Source organism: Mauremys mutica, chromosome 2, assembly GCF_020497125.1.
Source record: "Mauremys mutica isolate MM-2020 ecotype Southern chromosome 2, ASM2049712v1, whole genome shotgun sequence".
NCBI lineage: Eukaryota > Metazoa > Chordata > Testudines > Geoemydidae > Mauremys > Mauremys mutica.
Window position 1 is genome coordinate 292,537,992 of NC_059073.1, and position 16,623 is coordinate 292,554,614.

The 16,623-nt window shown below is 48.5% G+C and overlaps 1 protein-coding gene across 2 annotated transcripts in view; it reads right to left on the minus strand.

Moving 5' to 3' along the window:
* Positions 1 to 16,623, minus strand: part of LOC123363087 (SREBF chaperone) — a 121,452-nt gene extending 104,829 nt beyond the window's left edge. The window contains exons 1-2 of one of the 2 annotated variants that reach the window (XM_045003819.1): positions 16,501 to 16,623; positions 14,258 to 14,475 (exon numbers count right to left, since the gene is read on the minus strand). The gene's annotated coding sequence lies outside the window, so the exon portion shown is untranslated. Of the gene's footprint in view, positions 1 to 14,257; positions 14,476 to 15,945; positions 16,274 to 16,500 lie in introns of those variants that run through there. The other variant, XM_045003818.1, reaches the window with a different exon arrangement.

A 16,623-nucleotide genomic window follows, 5' to 3' on the forward strand; every position in this document is an offset into this window, starting at 1 on the left:
GGAGCCATGCTGACACCCTGGATCTCACCATCATCTGGGGAAAAGCTTTGGTGCAGGAAACTCTGGTCGGCCAGTCACCAAAATAAAGATCCAGTTGGGGACATTGCGAAGCCGATGCATGGGAGAGGCTACCACCAGAATATGAACAATGCCATAAAAAGAGCAAGCAGCTCATGAGGACCTATATTAAAATGAGGGATGACACCTGGTGTGTCTAACATCCTGGGACAAACACGGCTACATTACACAGCATTAAAGCAATACAGTCACTTCCCAAAAGGACCTCAAAGCTGATATCCTATCTCTTAGAAAAGTTAGATGCCTGCAAGTCACCAGGGCCTGATGAAATGCATCCTAGAATAGTCAAGGAGCTAACAGAGGAGGTATCTGAGCCTCTAGCTATTATCTTTGGAAAATTATGGGAGACAGGAGAGATTCCAGAAGACTGGAAAAGGGCAAACCTAGTGTCCATCTACAAAAAGGGAAATAAAAACAACCCAGGAAACTACAGACTAGTTAGTTTAACTTCCATGTCAGGGAAGATAATGGAGCAAGTAATTAAGGAAATCATCTGCAAACACTTGGAAGCTGATAGGGAATAGCCGGCATGAATTTGTAAAGAACAAATCACGTCAAACTAATCTGATAGCTTTCTTTGATAGGATAACGAGTCTTGTGGATAAGGGAGAAGCGGTGGATGTGGTATACCTTGACTTTGGTAAGGCATTTAATACAGTCTCGCACGATATTCTTATCGATAAACTAGGCAAATACAACTTAGATGGGGCTACAATAAGGTGGGTGCATAACTGGCTGGATAACCGTACTCAGAGAGTAGTTATTAATGACTCCCAATCCTGCTGGAAAGGTATAACAAGTGGGGTTCCGCAGGGGTCTGTTTTGGGACCAGCTCTGTTCAATATCTTCATCAACAACTTAGATATTGGCATAGAAAGTACACTTATTAAGTTTTCAGATGATACCAAACTGGGAGGGATTGCAACTGCTTTGGAGGATAGGGTCAAAATTCAAAATGATCTGGACAAATTGGAGAAATGATCTGAGGTAAATAGGACGAAGTTTAATAAAGACAAATGCAAAGTGCTCCACTTAGGAAGGAACAATCAGTTTCATACATACAGAATGGGAAGAGACTGTCTAGGAAGGAGTACATCAGAAAGGGATCTAGGGCTTATAGTGGACTCATATTTAGCTTGCGGTCAACAGTGTGATGCTGTTGCAAAAAAAGCAAACGTGATTCTGGGATGCATTAACAGGTGTGTTGTGAGCAAGACATGAGAAGTCATTCTTCCGCTCTACTCTGCGCTGGTCAGGCCTCAGCTGGAGTATTGTGTCCAGTTCTGGGCACCGCATTTCAAGAAAGATGTGGAGAAATTAGAGAAGGTCTAGAGAACATGACCTACGAAGGAGGCTGAAAGAATTGTGTTTGTTTAGTTTGGAAAAGAGAAGACAGAGGGGACATGATAGCAGTTTTCAGGTAGCTAAAAGGGTGTCATAAGGACGTGGGAGAAAACTTGTTCATCTTAGCCTCTAAGGACAGGACAAGAAGCAATGGGCTTAAACTGCAGCAAGGGAGGTTTAGGTTGGACATTAGGAAAAAGTTCCCAACTGTCAGGGTGGCTAAACATTGGAATAAACTGGCTAGGGAGGTTGTGGAATCTCCATCTCTGGAGATATTTAAGAGTTGCTTAGATAGACATTTTTCAGGGATGGTCTAGACCAGTGGTCCCCAACCTTTTCGTCTGGCAGGCGCCAGACGAAGGACCATGACGGTGGTGGAGCATCTGCCGAAATGCCACCAAATTTCTGCAGCATTTCGGTGGCGACGCCTCTCCATGGCGTCACTTGGCAGCAAGCAGCAGCATCAAGAGGCGTCACCGCCGAAACGCCGCAGAAATTTGGCGGCATTTCGGCGGATGCTCCACCACTGGCCAGGACACAGGCGCATTTAGATGCCCCCGCGGGCGCCATGGCGCCCACGGGCACCGCGTTGGGGACCCCTGGTCTAGACAGTATTTGGCCCTGCCATGAGGGCAGGGGACTGGACTCGATGACCTCTCGAGGTCTCTTCCAGTCCTTGAGTCTATGAATCTATGAATCCTGGAGAACCCCAACCACTCCAATCCTTCCTGGGGCTGCACAGGGATCAGAGCCACAGGTAGGGGAAATGACTTCACATGTGGCACTTTCACCCAAGTTATGCAGCCTTTCAGCATTTGGCTACTGGGAACAACACCAACTCCGTCCCACTGTACCCTGGCAGCCATTCCCTTCACGGACCCAAGCTCAGGGCTCTAAGCACAGGCACAGCGGCCCCTGGGAATCCAATGCTTTTGAGCCCTCTGTAACGCCTGGGGACTTGAAGTCTTGGCACTGCACACGAACAGGCCCAGGAACAAGACAAACGCTTGCCTGTGACTTTAAGCCCCCCCCAGGCCCGTGTCGTGCCCTGCACTGTACTCTTGCCCTGTGCAGTTTTGTTTCACTCCTGTGCTAATGAAAGGATTCTTTGTAGATACGATTTTTTCATTTCATTCATTTTTCATAATTAAGCATAGTTACATTAAGGTTCATTTCTGTTTGCAACAGACTGTTTAATAATCAAAACCTTGAAAGCTTCATTCATAAGGACTTACCAGCTCATTTTTCACAGAAAATCATAATGTTTGCACTAATTCATAAGGGTGTAAAAAAAAAAATGTAGGCAAAGACAAGGTCAAATAGCGATTGCTACAATGGTGCACTTCCACCACCCATCAGCAACACTAACCTACTCAAAAACTCCCCAGCACCCCTCCCTGGATTAACGGCTGGATGTACAGCTGCACAGTTTCAGCACTGAGACTCAAACTAAGAGCAGTAGGCATGCGTGACAATATTGCTCCGGCTATCTGCATTTTGCACTGGATATCTCATTGGCTTTTCAAACTGTCGAGCAAATCTCCACACCTCAGCCTCAAACCCATGGCTGAGGCCTTCTCCTTTCCTCTCTCAAATACTGTGCAAAAAACAACAGGCTGCTATCGCATTTGGGACTTCTTTCCTGCTGCTTCCAATCTGTTCCACAGCCAGCACCACCTTCCTTTCAAACGGCCAAATGCACCCTCCACTGCCATTCTGCAACCACTGAGGTAACGCTCCCATAGTTCGTTCCTTCCTTCTGCTCAAGCGGCCTGGGAATAGCTTCCTTAGACAGGAAAGCAGAGGATAAGCAATGTCCGCACCATTAATGTCGTTCATGCTCCTGGGGGGGGAACAGTCCTTTCTCCACTAAGGTACATACAGCAGAGTTCCAAATGACCCTACCACTGTGGATGCTTTCAGCCTTTATGTCTGTAAACCTGGTGGGGGGTGTGTCAATGAGCCCTTGGAGCACCCTGAAGAAACACCCCTTGCGTTCACGAATTCTGAGCTTTGCTGGGGGCGCAAACAATAAGCCCAATTACGTTTGGGAACCCCCTGCATGCAAAGTCACCACTAACCTCCGGAGCACCACCTAGCTTTAGAACCTGATGCAACAGTACCTTTTCCACGGCATCACACACCTGCAGGACAATGGTCCCAATGGCTGATCTCCCCACACCAAAACAGGTCACTACAGACCAGCAGCATTCAGGGGCAGCCAGCTTCCAGATGGCAATGGTGACCCTCTCCTTAGGGTGACCAGACAGCAAGTGTGAAAAATCAGGATGGGGGTGGAGGGAGGGGTAACAGGATCTCATATAAGAAAAAGACGCAAAAATCGGGACTGTCCCTATAAAATCGGGACGGCTGATCACCCTACCTCTTCTCCACGGGTACAGGTTGCCACATGTTGGCACACTGCAGCACTGGAGTTAGTTCAGCACGTATCTCCAAAAAGTTTGCATTCTCCATCCTGAAATTCTCTTACCATTGCTCGCCTCTCCATGTCTGCAGAATGATCCTTTCCCACCAATCCAACAGAATGATCCTTTCCCACCAATCTGAGCTGGTTTCCCAAGCTTAGAGCGGCACTGCATGCTATGAAGCTGCTCCAAGAATCAGTCCCGTACTATCACTTGCTCAGTGTCTTCCTCATCCTGGTTCCACCGCTGCTGAAGACCCTCCTGCCACATTGTCTGCTCAGTGGTACGGCAGGCAAAGTCCAAAGCTGAACTCATCCGGCTTTGAGTGCTAAAATACAGCCCAAGCGGTCTCTGCATATTTAAGGCTGCCAACACAGTGGCACAGAACTTCGTTGGGGCCGTGTTGGCTAACAGCAACTTGCAAATGGCGCTCGCCCACCCAGAAAGGAAGTATGGGGCATAGACAGATGAACCATGTGATTTAAAAATAAATTTAAAAAAAAAATGAACTCACTTAGTGTCTGCTATGCATCCCACAATGTACAATGAGAAAAATCCCAGAATGCAAACGACCATGGGACACTTTCCAAGAATGCCACACACACAAACCGCAGCCTACTACCGCTGAGTGTCTACGATGCACATTGCCAGAGGGCACAGCATTCCACGTGCATGCTAGTAGCACAGCTTCCATACTGCATGTTACCTGATGCGCATCAAAAAGTTGTGACTAAACCCCTGTACAGACAAGCCCCAAGACTTCACCATTGTCACAACCTGAATATTACAGCCTCTTGGAACTCAGAGAGCCAGCAGGGACAGAACTCAGATGGCCTTGCTCCAAAAGCACAAGCCCGTACAACGAGAGCTTTTAGAGTTTAGTTTTATCTTGCTCCTTCTCTGGAGGTGCAGCTGAGTCCTACTAATATTGCCTCAAATTGGGTCAGTGCTGCATATTGCCTTGGAGAAATGAGCAAGAAGAAAGAAGCCAAGGCATTCAGGCGGCTCTCTCTCACTGATTCCAATGGGAGTTAGAGACCTAAATACCTCGGAGGATCTGGCCCCAGGTTACTCTGGTGTGGGCACAGGTAATTTGTCTAGAAACGGGGACTGTTTTCTACCTTACAGCAAGACCAGCCTGAGTTTGATTTTCTATTGGGGGTGGGGAGAGGGAAGAGAAGGAACCACCACCCTAAAAAGGGAGGACAAACATAAGTGAAACATGAACTGTCTCCCAAGACATTACTGAACATTCTAGCACCCTGAAGTTTTTACGGTCAACGGTTTTTGCCTAGTGTTTTAAATCCAAACATATGTTAAAAATCCATTTATAAAATATTTACAAAATGACACCTTGGTGGAGCAATGGAAGGTAACAGGATCGGGGACCAGGCACAGGAGAGAAAAATCTAAGATTCCGTACACAGGTTTGCCAAAAGTGATACGATAGCCACAGCAGGAATGTAACCAAGGCAACAAGGAGTCCCCTACGCCCCACTATCCGCCTCACCTTCGCACTAACTCCCCACACATCCAAATCTACACCACAGTTTCACATTCCTTTCCAATCCTATTGCTGGGTGATAAATATGGAAGAGGTAGGTGCAGCATGATAGATCCTATGGCCCCCAGCCACACTCTGAAAGCTCTCACTGTGTTAGATGAGGAAGAGGAGCTGTGGCATCTACTGGCACATGGTCATTAGATGACCTGCCTCTCTCTTCCTCAGGGTTGTGCAAACTCATTGTTAGTTGTAGGCAGGAAAACAAAATCTTTCTGGAAGCTATCAGAGGGTTGGGTCCCTTCAATCAGCTCCATGCTTCCAAGGCTACTAATTCAGCAACTGCCATCATGCCAAGCACATTTGTGAGTTTCTCTGATTTTCCCCATTAATCTCTCTGTATTTTTAAGTGTAACGCTGAAGACCCTGGTCATGTTTTCTGACAATGTCGTCAGACGACGAACAGTGTTAGATTTCAATCTCCGAGGTTGTCAATCTTGTTCATAAAGCCAGTGAAGCAGCACAAGCATCCCCCAAACGGCCCTACCCACACAGCTCTTTGATGACCTGAGTGAGATACATCCAGGCTCAGGACCCATTCACTTTTTGGCCTTTGCAGAGACTGCAAATATTTATACTACCATAGACCCTGGAAGTCCTAGTGGTAGACCAGGAGCTGAATGCGCTAGGCGCTGTACAAACAGAACAAAAAGACAACCCTTACTCCAAAGAGCTTATAATCAAAGTATGAGACAGCAGATAGACACAAATAGATGGGAGAAGTATAAGGAAACAATGACAGTATTGATCACCATGACAAGCGCACCAGCAGCCCAACAATTGTCAGTTTTTTGTAGGCATCACAGCAAAGGAGAGCTTTGAGGCGGATTTGGAAGGAGGATAATGCAGTAGTTTTGCAGATGTTCATGAAGAGTTCCTCCCAGGCGTGAGGGGCAGCACGGGAGAAAGCATGAAGAAGGTGCATGTTAGAAAATCAGGGGAAAGGTAGCTAACTCTGCTGGTGGATTTTATTATGTTGATATTTGCCCACTGGGAACAGAGCCAAGACCCAGGTATTTCTCTGCCACAGGGCAGGGAACCTTTAGATGGTAACCACTTTTGGTTACTACAAACCTGTTCAGATTTCACCAGCTGCCTGCAGGTGACAGACTCCATATCCCACCACCACCCCATGCAGGACATCATCCTTTACAGACCATGCTCTGCAACAGTGTGTGGGCAGACTTTCGTTTTTAAAGCAAATGGCATGTGATCACCTCACCTAGGTGCAACACTGTACCAACACAACATGTGCTATTCCTCCCTAACACAAACTGGCTTTTTACTGTAGCCATTCACTTCATGGCTGTCTGTTCATTCTCTGCTTAGACTGTAAGCCCAGCTAGGCAGGGACCGTGGCTCACTTAGCTAGAGAGTGCCCTGCACGTTTATATACATTTCGTAGTAGCTGATAGCCCCAGTGACAACGTTCCAAACACAGCTCGGCTGGGAAAGGAAGGTTCGATTGCAGAGAGCCAGGCTCCTCAGGTTTCTAGTGAGCATGAACTACACTATGGGCTCTGTCCTGAGCAGGAGAAAGGGAGCACACCAAGGCTATGTACACACTCCAGCTGTGCACAGCCGTGTCAGTACAGCCCCTCCGCCTAGATGCAGCGTACGCCAACAAAAGGTGGTTTCCTGGCACTGTAGGGACACCACCATCCCAGACGTTAGCTACACCAACACAAGCACTCTTGTATCAGCGTAGCTGCGTCTACACCAGGGGTTTTGTAAGCATAGCCATGTGAAGGGGGAGGAGAAGAGAGATTTCCCTGCATCATCCCCTAGCGGCTTCCAGCTTACAACCAGCTCTGCCTCCCAGCCAGGCTCTCTCAGGCAGAAGCAGCTCCCCACCTGACTGCCAGGGAGAGCAGCTGGATATGCCAGGGGAGAGGTGCTGAGAGAGAAGGACAGAGCTGCTCTCCCTCCCTGCCCCAGGTAGGCCAATCGCGAGGGGGGGGGTACTTGACCCTCCATGGCATGCCCCATGTGTCACCTCCATGGCACCTATCTGAGCAACTGCCCAGTAAACTAACACGGTGAAAACAGGCACCTGGAGCTAGGGAAACCCCCTCACAACGCTCCTACAGATTGGGAGGTGTTCAGCTACTATGGTGACGGGGACCACATAGGTACTGAGATGTGTTCCTGATGTGCTAATGTGGCTTGAAGTTACCTGGTGAACTTTGTTCCTCTGCAGGTGCTGACGCTGGCAGAAAACACGGGAAAAAGAAAAGCGGATGAGACGTCCAGATGCCAAGGCAGGCTCCAAACCACAGCTGTGGTGGTGCCAATGCAGGCACTAGACACAGTGCCACTGTCTTTTTTCCTGACACACGCAGGCAAGCATCAACATGCGTGGACACAGCTGTAGTATTCAAGTTCTGGCACAGAAGAAGTCGCAAAAGCACCAAAATCACTGGTGGCCAAGCACAACAGACAGGCACCAAAGCCTAGATCCAGGTGACAAGGCAAAGAGCCTCATGCTTCCAATATTGGTTTTAGTGGAGCCAACAGCTTCAAAGTGACGCAGAAGAAGAGATGGAGCAGCAACTGACAGGGATGCAGCTACTCCGGGGAGGAGCTCTGCTAACAGACTGGAAGGCTCCAAAGGCTGCAGTTAAGCTGTGCAGGTGGCTCACAACAGCCAGTAGTGATCCTGGCTCTTGCTCCACCTCTCCCTAAGGAGTTCTGCCAGTCTCATGCTAGGGGGCTGACACCCAAAAGATGATGGTATCTTTAAGGAGAAAATGCAACCAGATAATGTCTAGGCAGGTGGAGAGCTGTGATGGTTTTGCACATCCTATTATATATTTATTATCCTGTCCCTTCCATCCCACCCAGGACAGCTTGTCTATCTCACCCATCTGTTGTGTCTTACCTTTTCATTGTGAAACTTTTTTCGGGATGGGGGGTGGGGGGCAGAGATTATTGCTTATTATGTATCTGCCCAGCATCTAGCACAACAGGAGGGACGACAGCTGCAGCAGCAACAAACCAAACAATTACAGTGAGCCAGATGCAGAGCAGGGATTAGAATGCAGGAATGGCTCCTCTTCTAGTGCTTAGTCCACTAGACCACATTACCCCCTGCCTATCCAGAGGACACATCTCAAACCATATGCAGAGATGTACAGCTGGGTAATTGCCTAGGCAGATTATGGCCCTGCAGTTATCTGAACTGAATATTCACACATGCAATTCAAAGAGCCACAGCTATTTAAATTTTAACATGTAACCATAACAGTCTCCGCATTTGCTCAAGCCTTGTCTATAGGAACAAGCTTGTACCTTACTGGTACCTTGTGTGCGTTCGGAAACTGCCTTGGAGAATGGACTGCTGCAGAAAACCCTTCAGGGTTACACTTACCCTTTAAGTCAGTCTAAGGCAAGAAAGGCAAAGAGCATTCGCTAGCAGGCAAAGCCGGGGAATGGGAGTTAGGACTCCTGGATTCTATTCCCAGCCCTGCCTCAGACTCCTTTTGGGGTGGTTGCAACTTGCATCCATTTCCGGGGGAGAGAATACTGATCTATATCACAGGGGTATTGCCAGGATTAAAGGCTCTGAGATCAGATCAAAGCCATAGAATCTGAGTGTTCTTTTATGGCCCTGTTCAAGGCTACCCCAATAACAGGCTTCAAAGATGATGCTAACAAGGCTAGGTGGGTTTCAGCATTAATATGGACAGGCCTAATACAGCGACAGCTCTGGTGGCCACTGACAGAGGTAAGTTGGCAGTGGGAAAAGAAAAGAATTGGGACACAGCAGTGCAGTGACACTGAGAAATTCACCAGAGCCACTACTTCAGAAGCAAACAACATATCACCTATGGAAACAAAAGAGGTGTTTAAAATAAACCAAGCGCTGCAGCTGAGCTGCCGGAGGGATTCCAGCTTTCCCCAAGTGGCCAGGCACTGTGACAACTCCGAAACCTGACAAGATTAGTTCATTGTTAAGATGGTGTGCACCACACGACTCCAAACTGCTCTAGAATGAGTTAGAAGAGATTGGAGGAAATGGAGCTCAGGTGAGAAGGAAAGACTGAGGGGAAACAAAGCTGAAATTTAGAGAGCAATAAGGTTCCATGAGCATTCCTGAACACCAGCTGCAAGGCAGGAATGGAAAGGATGGAGGTGGGGAGGAAGCGAGTAGGGTTCTGAATCCATGACAACTCTAGAAAACAGGAAGCTCTAAGAAGCAGCCATAGTTCTGAGAAACGTCCTTTCTAGAGACCGAGTGCCCAAAACACAGCTTACGGGCATTCTGTAACCACAGCACAGAGACAAGAAGGGGTCATCTCCAGGTTTCTGTTACTGCTGAACTCAAGTAATTAAGATATAGTATGATGCAGTCCAAGCAAATATATTTATGTCCCATTTGTTTTTACATCTTTTCAACACAGCGTAGAGAGGCAGGCTGGAGAACTGTCAGCTGAGCTAAGAGCAGCTGAGGCGCCAGCAGAACTGCCAATCCTACAGTTGCAAGCCTTCTTCAAAACACTGAATCAGAAGAGAAGACGTCACCTCCGCCATCTACTCCTGAGGTTTTCCCAACTCAGCAGCACCTCCTCCACATTGTCCCAGAGGGACCCTCTGGGAATGAATAAGTCAAAGAAGGATGGTGACCTGCCAGCCCTTACAGGAGGGAACCTACTACTAGTTACCACCACCCTGTGCACCACACAGGTATCATGAGAATACATGCTTTAGAAGAGCTCTCAGCCAATCCTCAGTCTGGCTGAGACAAGGAAAACAGTGCAACCTCACCACCTGGGTCCAGTGAGAGATTCCATCGGCTGAAGTGTTCTTGCTGGCTGTTGCGCAAGAGGAACAAGGCTGAGGGACCCTCTACACTTCAGTTCATTCCCACTTGCGGTCCTAAAAGAGCTTGATAGGATTCAGGGAGCAGTGCAAGACGCACGTCATCTATATGGTTTTTGGTTAACCAGGTTTTCGTTTTCTAGGCCAGTCATTATCCATGGGTAGGGGTGGCAATGGCAAGGGATGGTCTGCTTCACAGCCAGCTGCTGGCAACAGTGGCTCACTGTTTAACTCTGCTAAATGCACTAACCTAGGCTAATAATGGTGAGATGCCAGTTTCTGAATGATGAATGAGTACTGTTTTGCATTCAACTGAGGACTTCAGGACCGTGCCCTGCTCTCAGGACCCCCAAAAAACAAATGTGCATCGTGAGGGCAAAGATTTTCATATTTTTATCTCCATACCACCAGTTTGGTTTATTTTGGAAACAGACCAGGGCAGTCCCATTCCGCAGAGTGTATTTGCTTCTAATTTCATCAGTCACTCCTCCAGGAGACTGCAGTCCCTCTGGGTATTGGGAACATAAAGTAGCTTAGCTCCAAGGGTTAAAAACAACTGAAGTCTGATTAGCAATTGAGTAAAACACAAAAATCTCAATTCACCTGAAAACGCCCTTTCTTCTCTAGCGGAAAAGTCCACAAATCCATTACAATGGGTCTTAACTTTGCTTCGAGTTCCATGGAGGCAGAACCGGACCTATCAATCAAGTCAGGCTAGAAACAGCCACAACCTATGAAGCCACAGCCAGTTCGAGCTAATTCCTTTAAACTTTAGTCCTTGTGCCAGGTGTCTTTGATTTGCAGACTTTCCTACTACAAGAAAGGCCATTTTCAGGCCAGTTAAGGAATTTTGCAATTCTTTGCAGGGACAGTCTCCAGATCCACCAAACTGGCACGTCCAACAGCAAGTGTCTCACCAGAGAGGGAAACAAAAGATGGATGAGAAGATTACAAACCCCCCAAAACTGCATCTAACTATATATCAGTTAATGGGTGAGCATAGTAGGCAGAGCCCTCCTCCACAGCAGGGGCTGATGAGGCGTGCACGTTTAATTTGTACCATTTGGCGAAGGTGTGGAAACATGTTTCCATGACTAGGTGGCCACCCGACATCTCTTTATGTGTTTCTTATGGTCCTTCAGGACAGGAGGCTTCCATGGCTCTGCACGAACATGAGCATTTGAGGAGAAAGATGGCTTCAACCTTGCAAAGCTTCTTGAAAGCAACAATTTAGCCAGCTAATAACTGAAGCCTTGGTAGCTTCGTTTAGTTTATGATGGGTGTTCTAGACCAACAAATCCAGAGACTGATTGAATGTAGTACTGCATTCAATGGTGGTTGTTTAAATTTATTGTGTTTTGCATGTTAGTCAAGAAGGCTGGAAGAAAATATTTTATTGTAACCAGGTCTTAGGCCTTTATTAAAAAACTTTCCTGTAAGAACTCCAAAAAGATATGCTTTGCCCTTGCCTTGAGTAGATCGATCCATTCTAATGACTTAGCACTATGCCTTCCCTACAGACCAGGCCCTTAAAGATGCCCTGTTTATGGCATACTTTCTCAAGGCTAAAGGTCTGATAAAAGAGATTATTTGGATGCATTTGTAACTGGTACCTCTTAAATATCCTGTAGCTACATTACTCTGGGCTTGCCTGTGGAATTTGGGTTTTGAGAATAGAGCCTTCTTAAAGAGACGGCATATCCGAGCGGTGCTTGCCATCCGAATTGGAGGTGAGAACCTAGACACTCCTGGACAACGTGGGGCCAACCCAGCTCACCTTTGTTAAACTGCTTTGGAGAACATTATGAACAGAAATTCACTCATGATTTTGCCCATAGAAGAAAGTGTGTGAACGTAGCTACAGCCTATTGATCTCCATCTGGAATAAGTCTCCAGGATCTTTGCTAGATCTGGACCTGGATGCACGCAAGTCCATTGATGGGGATGCAACCCAGGGCCTCCACTCAAAGATCTTGGGATGCAGACTCCACTCTCCCGGATTTAGCCTATTCCTGCTTAACCAGCTGCTTTGATGTTTATTGCCTGTTTATAGGTAGTGCTTGAAAATGCAGAAGAGTTTTTTCCCCTTCCCTGCCCCCCACTGCTTCTTCCTTTCACCCGGAACAGAGAATATTAGCCACTCGCACCGGGGCTGAGGATGCGTTGCTCCTTTCCCTGTTGATGAAAGCCACTGCAAAAGTGTTGTAAGACATCACCAGTATGTCTTGGCTGACTAGGACTGAGTTACAGCTCTTACAGCCTAAGTACTCTAAGCTTGATCTAAGTGGTACTGTGAGGGAGTCCTGTTTTTTCATTAACCTTGGATGAAACTGCTGCCCAAAGGAACGTCCCTGCTCTTGAAGCTGGTTGGTGGAGAAAATTAATTCCATCTCCAGTTCTGACATACTGTGCCCTTCCGGGTACCCTTCGACACTGGGACAAGAGAAGGGGTGATGATGGCTCCTGGAGGCTGAAGAAGTTAGGAAATTTCTGGAGAGGACCAGAGGGAAACTCACTCTCAATAGTACGTTGGTGTAAGACATCATCGTTCTGATTCGAGACATCAGAGCCCTGACAGATGTGACCAGAAAACAAATGTCCTTGTGCCTTGTCATACAGCTCTCAATGTTGACAAATCCGTGTTACTCCTCAATATAATCTTGGCTGAGTGATGGCTGCTCCATGGGCCTTTCCCAGGCTGGGTGCTTAGGTGAGCAGGCCGTTTTAAAATGGATATAAAGGACCCCTTTTTACCCAAGGAATCTAAGATGTTTAGGGTGCTGTTCAAAGTACAAGTTAGAGAGGCGGGTAGGCCAAAAGGTGAAGCATTGTACTGGTAATGCCTATTGCATGCGAAGTGGAGATATTCTGTATGGGATACTCAGATGGATGTTCTTCAGATCAACTGACAACAGAGAAACAAATCCCTTCTGGAAATTGCTACTATGATGGAATTTAGTCAACTATATTCGGATCCACAAGATACCAGGCAAATTCCTCTTCTTCCAGAGCACACCTCAGTGCTATTAAGAGTAATTCTGTGTTCTCAAATGGAGACCCAGACTTATTAGGAATGGATACATCAGTAATGTCCATTAGAAGGTTTTTAATCCTAGGGCCAACATTCCCATGCCATGGGACATGCCAAACATGGATAAAGGCCCCTTTTATTCCACACTCTTCAGCAGCTGTCCAACGCATTTTTGGAAATTTCTCTTTAAACAAGAAGGTGTCAGGAACTACAGAAATAGTCATTACTATCACTCCCTTGTAGTGTTATGCATATGGAGGAAGCTGCCCTGCAGCAAGCAGAAGACCAGTGCTCAGGGGGCATTTCTTTATCATCTCTTTTAACACAGTTTGGAGGCCCCCTAAAAGAAGGGATTTGGAGAGGAGAAGAGGCAGGTCATAACAGATCAACTCCCACCCTTTAGTTAATGTTGATGATTTTAGGCAGGTGTTTAGAGTATAAGCTCTTCAAAGCAGAAACTATTCATATGTGCTTGCACAGTGCTTAGCACAACAGGGTCCCCAGGCCCAACTGCCATAGTCCCCAAGACCCCAGTCTAAATAATAATGGCCTCTTACATCCCTGATTATCCAATAATAGTAAGTGCACCCCACTCCCCATCTGAGTCCCTATTTTCAGAGAAGAACCAAGCAATCAGGAGGTACAAGAACAAGAACTGGGCAGATGAGCTAGGGTTGGGCTGGATAAGGATAAGATGACAAAGTTCCAGGAACAGTAGTTTAGGCTGAATATTGTGTGTAGAAGGGGAAGACCACCATTTCCCCTTCCCTGCCGCCTATTTCTGGTTCCAGAGTTGACCATTCGTTGCTCTGCTTTTACACATCAAGGTATTTTGTCCCTGGCTTCCCATTTTGCTCCTCAGCATGACAATGACTGGAAGCGCCTACGTGAAACCAAACACTTCAGGGACAGCACATGCTCAGAGAAAGAACCTCACAGACCAGTAGCAGGGAACCGAGCAATGACCTGTGCAGACAAGTATTTTGCAGCACTTACCAGCAGGCCAGGACACAGAGGCCAGTGAAGAGGATGATGGGAATGGGGTATGAAGCACACAGCAGCCCGTGGTTGTAGAACGCCCGCGATATCTTCTCGCGCAGCTTTTCAGTCAGGGTCATCCTCAGCTGTCGTCACCTAGCTGCCATCCCGGAATGTGTCCTGGGGGCTTCTCAGGTCCACCATGTGCAGCACTTCAGCAAAGGCTGGATAGGAAGCTGGAAACGGGAAAGAGAGAGTGCATAAGAGGAGCAACAGGAGCATTATTAGCTTGGCTTTACAGCCATCCAGCTGCACATCTCCTTGGGAGCAAGCTGGAAAAACATATTGCTCAGAAGCCCAGGAAGTTGTGCCATCAGGCTCCCTGACTATCAGACAAAGACAACAGGGAAGGATGAGAGCAGGTTTTGTGACATCAGGCACAGCAAGTGAGCAGTCCGTCCGAGGGGCGAAGCGGGGATAGAACCAAGAGAACTTAGGTGCGTTGGGATAGAGAGAGACAGGGCTGAGCAGAGAACAGAAGAAAGTTATCAGTTCGAAGAGGGAGAGCAGAGGGAGAGATGAGATACTAGCTAGAGGGGAAGGTATACAGAAGGGCTGAGTGGGAATGGAACTGGGGTGCCTGACGGGTAGGGCGAAGAAGGGGCTGAGCAGAGCAACATAACTAAGCTACCACTCAGAAGAGGCGGCAGAATGCCGTAGGCTGGCATGCCAGTTAGAGGAAGGCTATGGGCCTAGTTGTCGGCAATACAAATACTGACCACAGAGAAGCACACTGCTGAGCGTGCTTGAGGTTGAGCCTCAGTATGAACATCCTGGCTGTTAGCGATCCAGTCATGGTGATGGGGGGAGGAAGAGATTGGATCTGCACTTTACAGCTACAGACAGTTTCAAGGCAGTTATTTTTGCTGGGAAAAGCAAGCCATCGTTTAATTTGCCAACTAAGCCAGAGCAGACTGTGCAGTAACATAAAACACAGCTTGAGTGCTTGCTATTAGCAAAAGACAGTTTGCCTTGATGGTAGGACAGGACCTAATGCTTTGTTACTGCCTCACAAATACAGACCTAGAAGCTGCTCCAGGACCAGGCAGTTCAAACTTTTCTATAAAAATCTATAGTATAGGCAGACATTCGGGAGAGTTTAAAAAAATATTTGAAAGTGATTCACAAGCCGACCTTTTGGAGAGAAATGGAGTTTTTAAAAAGACTTAGTTTGAATCAGCAGGGGATAATAATGAAGACGAACCAACGAACCGAAACAGGAAACAGTGGAGGTTAGAGAGGGTGTGTGAGAGGAAGAAACATCTAACAAACCTATTCTAAATTTAGTGCAATAATATCCCCATAACCCAACCCAACCCCCCACACAAGAATAAAAATAACACAGGCAGAGTCCAGCAGCAGAGTGGGAGGCATACAGTTTATTGTCAGTTTATTATTAACTGTCTACTAGTCCTGCTGGAGCCAGTTGTGAAATCACTGAGAACAGCCCTCTTCTCCCCTGACGCACAGGCCAGCTCCTCTGGGGCAGTAACAGCACATTGGGGCTCACACCAGGCCCAGTTCTGACGGCCCCCTCTGAACCGGATCGCCCACTTCCTGGCTCCTACTGATAAGTTTCATACCGAGGCCACAGCTACACTGGGGCACTTTGCCAGCGTAGGAAGACCAAGATGAGATTTACTCACAAATTAGACACAGCTCTAGGGGCGGAACTCTGCTTTCCCCCTTATAACGGGTGCCCACCCTCGGGGCTTTTCCCGGCACGGATCGCGCCCCGGAGTGACACCGCTTCTCTAGGGCGAGTCAGTCGTGTAGACACAGCCCGAGAGGACAAGACAGGCCCCACCGGGGAGGGAGCCGGGGCAGGTGAATGGCACCAGGGGGAGGCCCAGGACGCGGCACACAGGGCGGGCGCAGGGCTGTGCCCCACGCGGGGCGCTGAACGGCCTCCCGCTCCCACCGGGCGGCGCGCGCGGGGACGGAACCGCCTCGCTCGGCTCGGCCACAGCCCGGCCCCCCCGATTTCTCTGCCCCGGATACACCCTCCCCCGGCCGGGAGCCGGAGCAGCCCCACGCGCGGCGGGACACGGATCCAGGCCGGTCGGGGGGGGGAGGGGAACCACCCCCTTCCCGGTGCCGTGACTGGCCCGGCCCGGCCGCCCCTCCGCGGGCCCCCGGCCCCTCCCCCAGCGCCAGGGAGGCGGGGCCCCGCGGCCCAGGGCCCGGCCGGAGCCACTCACCGCCCCGCCAGGCTGAGCTCGGCCGCCCGCACCCGGGCAGAGAGAGAAATCGCGGGTGAGCGGCGCGGGCCGATCGCGTCACTGCCCCCGCGACGCCCCTCCGCAGCGCCCATTGGCTGCCCG